The sequence below is a fragment of the Etheostoma spectabile genome, chromosome 14 (genome assembly GCF_008692095.1).
Source record: "Etheostoma spectabile isolate EspeVRDwgs_2016 chromosome 14, UIUC_Espe_1.0, whole genome shotgun sequence".
Taxonomy (NCBI): Eukaryota; Metazoa; Chordata; class Actinopteri; order Perciformes; family Percidae; genus Etheostoma; species Etheostoma spectabile.
The window spans coordinates 11,525,340-11,531,604 of record NC_045746.1 but is presented as its reverse complement, the minus strand read 5'-3'; the positions used below and the strand labels follow the sequence as shown (position 1 = coordinate 11,531,604).

At 44.9% G+C, this 6,265-nt stretch overlaps 1 protein-coding gene and 1 long non-coding RNA gene across 5 annotated transcripts in view; one reads left to right on the top strand and one right to left on the bottom strand.

Annotated features, from left to right (window-relative positions):
* Positions 1-299, top strand: part of LOC116701424 (uncharacterized) — a 28,639-nt gene extending 28,340 nt beyond the window's left edge. The window contains exon 5 of the long non-coding RNA XR_004334909.1: positions 289-299. This is a non-coding gene — a long non-coding RNA (uncharacterized LOC116701424). The remainder of the gene's footprint in view (positions 1-288) is intronic.
* Positions 1-6,265, bottom strand: part of LOC116701414 (growth factor receptor-bound protein 10) — a 103,142-nt gene that overhangs the window by 28,059 nt on the left and 68,818 nt on the right. The window lies entirely within an intron of this gene.

Below are 6,265 nucleotides of genomic sequence, written 5' to 3'. Positions count from 1 at the left end.
AAACGCAACACTTTGTCCCATCTGTTGTTTTTCAGACAACAGCAGTGACCAGTGCTAGCCGGTGCTAGTTAGCGTCTGTTAGCTTTTAGCTGTTAGCTAGTAGCGTCTGTTAGCTGTTAGCTCCTCTAGGACGCACCGGTGCTCGGCTGATCATTTGAACGGGTCCAGCACGGGTCGAATGGCGGATACACACGTCGTGTGTATCTTCACTGCGCTGCATTTTTATGAACTATGATATTCTGGCCATGGGTCACATCTCTGGCCCAGGTCCAGGTCTTGGTACAGCAGCTCCGTCTCCACACGCTGTTACTCTCACCAACTGAAGTTAGCTGCATTCCAACTTCTTCTGTGTTCTTCGCCGTAGTGGCCGCGATAGCAGGTTACCATGGAAACACTGGTACAAATACAGGTTTGCCCCTCATATTTACCAATATCCAGCTGTGTTAATAAAATTAAACTGCAGACAAATATCGAAGTGTGGACCGCGCCGCTGTGGGGCGGGGCGCGGAGAGTAAGAGGAGAGAGTAGGACGAGAGAGCGTAAAAGATCCAACACAGGCACGGCTTTACACGAAATGGGTCATGTAACGCAAAATTAAACCATATCCATATAACAACATTACGAGGAGCGAGGCATTAGCACCGTGCGTCCTAGAGGAGCTAACAGCTAACAGACGCTACTGCTAACAGCTAAAGCTAACAGCGCTAACTAGCACCGCTAGCACTGGTCACTGCTGTTGTCTGAAAACAACAGATGGGACAAAGTGTTGCGTGTTACTGGTAAACTGGTAAACCTTGAGACTGACGTATTATCGACAGCTATCTGTTGAGTTTTCCTCACGCTACTCTGTCCTCTGGGACTGTCTACATCTAGAAACTTAGATGCGCGGTGCGTAAACTACTCTGACTGGCTAATGAGCGAGATTGCTACGGAGCGGGAATTGGCTTTGCAAAAACCCGGAGCGTTCTATGAAATGACGCTTTATAAAAAATAATCGCTCGATCACGCAAATTTGATCGTGGGAAGTTCCAAATTGTGATCGCGATAATTTGATTAATTGTGCAGCCCTACTAGTAAGTGTTGTAGAGCCATAGAAAAACCAACAGTCATGACATGCATGCTGCTCATTCTGTTAATCTGTAATTGTTCAAAATAATAGCAGTGTGGTGTTCCATTAGTAGGTGATTGATTCTGTGAAGAAACAGGTGTCAATTATGGCTCATATTTAAGGAAGGAAGCAAATGTTGTGTGACTGCTGAACTAGAACTGTCGGGCCCTTGTACATCATGTGGTCTAGTGTGGTCTAGACTTACTCTATCTGTAAAGGTCTCGAGATAACTCTTGTTATGAATTGATACTATAAATAAATTGAATTGGGCATGGCTGGTTATAGTGCATTTCACACTAAAACTCAGCAAAATGGGTCATCCAGCCTGCTCGAGGAACAGCGGACTTTGTCAAAAAGTTGATTTGAAGAAGGCAAAACAATGAGAAGTGCAGGAAATTATAGGCTTCTCCACCAAAATGATTTCAAAAGCCTTGTGGGGCATCCGAAGCCTGAACAACGAGGGAAAAAAACAGTTAGCTCTCATTGCGGCGGCTGTGGATCAGTGGAGAGCGGTTGCCTGCCAATCGGAAGTTGGTGGTTCGATTCCCACCCCTGCAGTCATTGTCAAAGTGTCCTTGGGCAAGACACTGAACCCGAGTTCCCCCCGGTGCTGCGCATCGGAGTGTGAATGTGTGAGTGTTTATCTGAATGAGCTGTGGCACCTTGTACGGCAGCCCCGGCCAAAGTGTATGAATGTGTGTGAATGGTGAATGTTTCCTGTAGATGTAAGCGCTTTGAGCAGTTGTTAGACTGGAAAAGCGCTATATAAATACAGCACATTTACATTTATGGATCATCTCCAAAAATTCAAAGAGACATAAAGTTACCTGTGAGGCGATTGATTCGGATGTAACAGTGTCAATTATGATCATAATATGTGAAGCAAAGCTTTCAGCTAGAAGCCCCCCCCCCCCAAAGTCCCTTGCTAAAAAAACAAACATGTACTAAATAGTTGAAATTTGCCAAAGGACACATTGACTGGCCAAAGAGAAATGGCGCACATTCTGTGGACTGATGAGAACAAAATTGTTCTTTTTTGGGTTTGGGTCTGCAGACAGATTGTCCTCCGACCCCCATGCACTGAATTCAAGCCCAGTACACTGTGAGACAGTAAGCGCCTGGTTTTTTTGGGATGTTCTCATACTGTGGTGTGGGCCTATTTATCACTATACCAGGGTCATGGATCTTCCAAACATCAGAATACTTGAGAGGGTCTTTGCCTATGCTGAAGAGTAAGCCTTTTGAAAATGTCTTTCAACAAGACAATGACCAGAACACCACCAGTAAGCAAGCAAAGTCTTGGTTCCAGATGAACCAGATGGATGTTATGGAGTGGCCGTCCGATCCCCGGACCTCCATCCTATGGAACACTTGTGGGGTAACACAGAAGGTTGTTCCGAGGCAAACTCCAGTACTGCAGAGGAATTGTGGAATGTAGGTCAACCGTCCTTGGATGGAATACCTTTCACAGGTGCCAGAAGTTGGTCGAAGTTGGTAGTGCTGTGATTCAAAGTAAAGCAAACCCTTGAGACATTTTGGTTTTACGTAATGTTTTAGTTTAGCCTAATATTTCTTTTTCTTCACTTACTGTAAAGGTAGAACACAACTTGATCATTTCGGTCATGTTTTATTTGGAATTGAATGGCAGTGTTCCCAATGCATTTAGATTTTGGAATAAAACACTAAGGATTTTGAGCATTCACTTTTTTAAACACACTGCTATTATTTTGAACACAACTGTAGCTCATGGTGTTAAAAGTACACGCCTTATGCATGATGGTTACTGTCCTCTCTCCTCCCCTCTGGCTTGGTCTGAAGTGTGAGGAGGACGGTCGGTGTTCTTCAGCCTCGACACGGCGCCACCAAGTTCACAGATTTGATCCACCTGGTGGAGTTCTACCAGCTCAACAGAGGGGTGCTCCCCAGCAAGCTGAAACACCCCTGCACCGCGGTGGCCTTGTGACACTCCCGACCCCCAATACCTCCACCCCCTTTTTTTGCACACCTCTCACCCTGAGATCCCACCCCCATCTGCCCCTCCCTCGCCAACACAATGAGTTGAGGAGAAAGTAAGTTTTTGGGATGTGTTACAACTCGGCCATCCATTGGAGTTTTAATTTCCCCAATATGCCGGGACTTGTCTCCGCCTTACCGCTGTTTGGATGCTGAATGGGACCCGTTCGGACACTAAAGCATCGGAGATTGGGACCTAAACGTCGACCAACTCCTGCATGTTGTCATGGAGACCGGATTGTTTGTCTATTGCCGTTTTTGACCCTGAAAAGAGCCATAAAGTTGTGAAAACACAAAACAGCTAAGGTCTGTTCAGCAGAGTGGATCCCACCCTCAAGTCCCTCTCCCTTCTCCCCCCTTAACCTCCCTCATCCTCCATGCCTGATAACTGTGGTGCTGCCCCACCTCGCCCTTCGCTACAGAGGTGGGCGGGGAGCGCCACCCCTGCCTTCCTCTCACGATCATCAGGATGGACGGGAACCTCTCTGGGTCTTATCAACTGATCCGGAGTTTCTCAAACCTGTGCAGTCCAGTCTGGATAGCTGACACCCTGCCCCCCCTCCCACCCACACCCGAGCGGACTAAATGTGGCCTCTCTGCTGTGTCCTGTCCCCCAACCCCTTTGGTGCAACCCGATCCCGCCTCTCTTCTTCCACAGAAGCTCAGAGAAACGTCGGGAGAGAAGTAGCTAAGGCAAGTACGCGAGCAGTGGCGAGGGTTTGCTGAAAGGACAGTGGAATGTTTATCAGGAGGCTGTAACAGCCTCTCTTGTAAGTTGATTACTTGATGTCATTTTAATGCTTTTTTTTATTACTGTTGATCAATGCAGAACTAGTTTTGCACTCCCGGGCGACAGACTACAGTTGTTTTCTCTGCTAAATGAAGCTGCCTGCTCTCAATTTCCCCCCTCCAACCCCAACCCCACCTACACCCCTGCCCCTCCCCTTCTGAAAAGCATGCATGTGAATTTCCACCGGTTGTATTGGATTACAGTGGCATGGAACAAGACAGCTAGGGCTGATTATGCAGTGCCTTTCAGGTAGGTTTGGGACATGACCAATGTGTGGCTTGAACCAACATGACTGTGCTGTGGTAAATGGTAAAGAATGTGTTCTCAAGACAAAGGGAAGAGGAGGAAGACTGTTAAATAACTCCTGAAAGTGTCCACCCCCAAGCTTCAGCCATTTAAAAAAAAAAAAAAAAATTGAAATGGTTAAATCTGTCGTGAATTTGTCTTTGAATGTCTGATTCATTTTCTAAGGTCGTGCCTAGCTCACTGCTTGCACATTTTAATTATTATTTATATTGATGGTTGGAGCTGTCTGCTTTCGGATTCTGACCACTGTTCTCTCACTCCGAAAAGCACAAAAGCACTCCATAACTTTTTTTGTTTTGTTTGTTTTAATACGGATTGATCAATTGACTTAAATGTGAACTTGATTGTGCTGTCAACACACAGTGGAACGAGAGCCTTGGTATAAAATCAAAGCTATATTATAATGCACATACAGATACCATATGTCAGATTTCACGAGGATGAGTAACATAAAGAGTCTTGAAGATTATGATAATGGATAGTTTAACGCTCCTTATCTTTTCTTGCTGAGTTAGAAGGGGAGTGATACCCTCTCATATCTGGCGCTGAATTGAGTTCAGCCCAGCAGCTGCTTAGCTTAGCTAAGACTGGAAACATGGGTAACAAAATCTACCTACAAGCTACTCTAAGGTCACTTTTAACCATGTAATATCTTGTTGAAAATGTCTAGTTTTACCAGTGACTAACTAAGCTAAAAAGCTGTTAGCTGTAACGTTGCTTCATATTTACAATGCAGACCACAAGGAAATAAGTCTTTGACTTATTGTGTTACAGTATCCTTGCCTTTTTGATATGTGTATGACATATTTGAATGAACTAAACTTAACTAAAGACATGACAGTGGTATCAATCTACTACGAAATGTCAAACATATTTCTCAAAGTAATCCATTTGAGCACATTCAGAAATCATCCTGGGGATGCAACCTCCCATTTTCTGGGCCTATTTCCTTGTTGAGTGCTGTACTAAATGTAACGTCACTTCCAGATATTCCAGCCCTGCAGTGGGGGTTTCTAGCATCGTGTGGACATCAGGTTATGGTGTCAGTCCTTCCCAATCAATGAACGCCCAAATGTCTTAACAATCATACGAGGATCCTTTAATGATAATAGAGGTTGAGAAGCCATTTCCACACCAGCATTAGTGTCAGTAGACCAGAATTCCTTGTAGCACATCAGGCGTGTTGTCAGTAAGGGACAAAAATGTCACCGTTTTTGGCCTCTTAAATGTGAGCATTTACTGCTTTTCCTTGTCTTACATTATAGTAAACTGAATGTCTTGGGTTTTGGACTGTTGGTCGACAAAAAGCAATTGAAGGCATCCCCTTTTATAGCATTTACAGATCAATAATTCATTAGAAATCGACAAAAATATATAGAACATAATATGGCTAGCTAGCTCAATTTCTGGGCTCTAGTCCAATATTAATGGAAAACAGCATGGCTATTTCTGGTGGTTGCATTCTGAGAGATTAAGTGAAAAGGAAAAGGTACACTAGGCAAAGTTAGTCCTTAACAAAGTTAAGTCTCATTTAAAGCCATTATTTGTAGCATCTGAAAATGTCCAACTTTGACACCCCTGGTGGTAACATTGAATTAAACCGTTATTTCCCCCTGCTATATTAACATAAATGCCACACATAGTGGTTTTAAAATGTCATCTGAGTGGATTTTCTCTGGCCTGTGGCCATCCAAAAGACAAAAGAGCAAGGAAGTATAGGAACAGGAGAGGAGGCGAAGAAGTCCTTGGTCTTTCCTGCCCTCCACCTCATGCTGTGTGACCAGCGAATGAAATCCTGTCGGCATGTGACATAACACCTGCTTAGCCTAACCTGCACTCTCCTCTCACATCCTGTACCAGACTCGCAACGAACAGGGTTATCACAGAGGCCACCAGACTCCCGCCAAGCTAACTAAACACCTCTCTCCAATATACTGTTGCTCCTCACAAGCCTCTCCACCACCGGTTGACCAATCACGTGACTGACGACGCACGCAGCTCACGGGCGCTGCACACTCAATCGTCCTTTTCTAGTGAGGGCTCAGAGC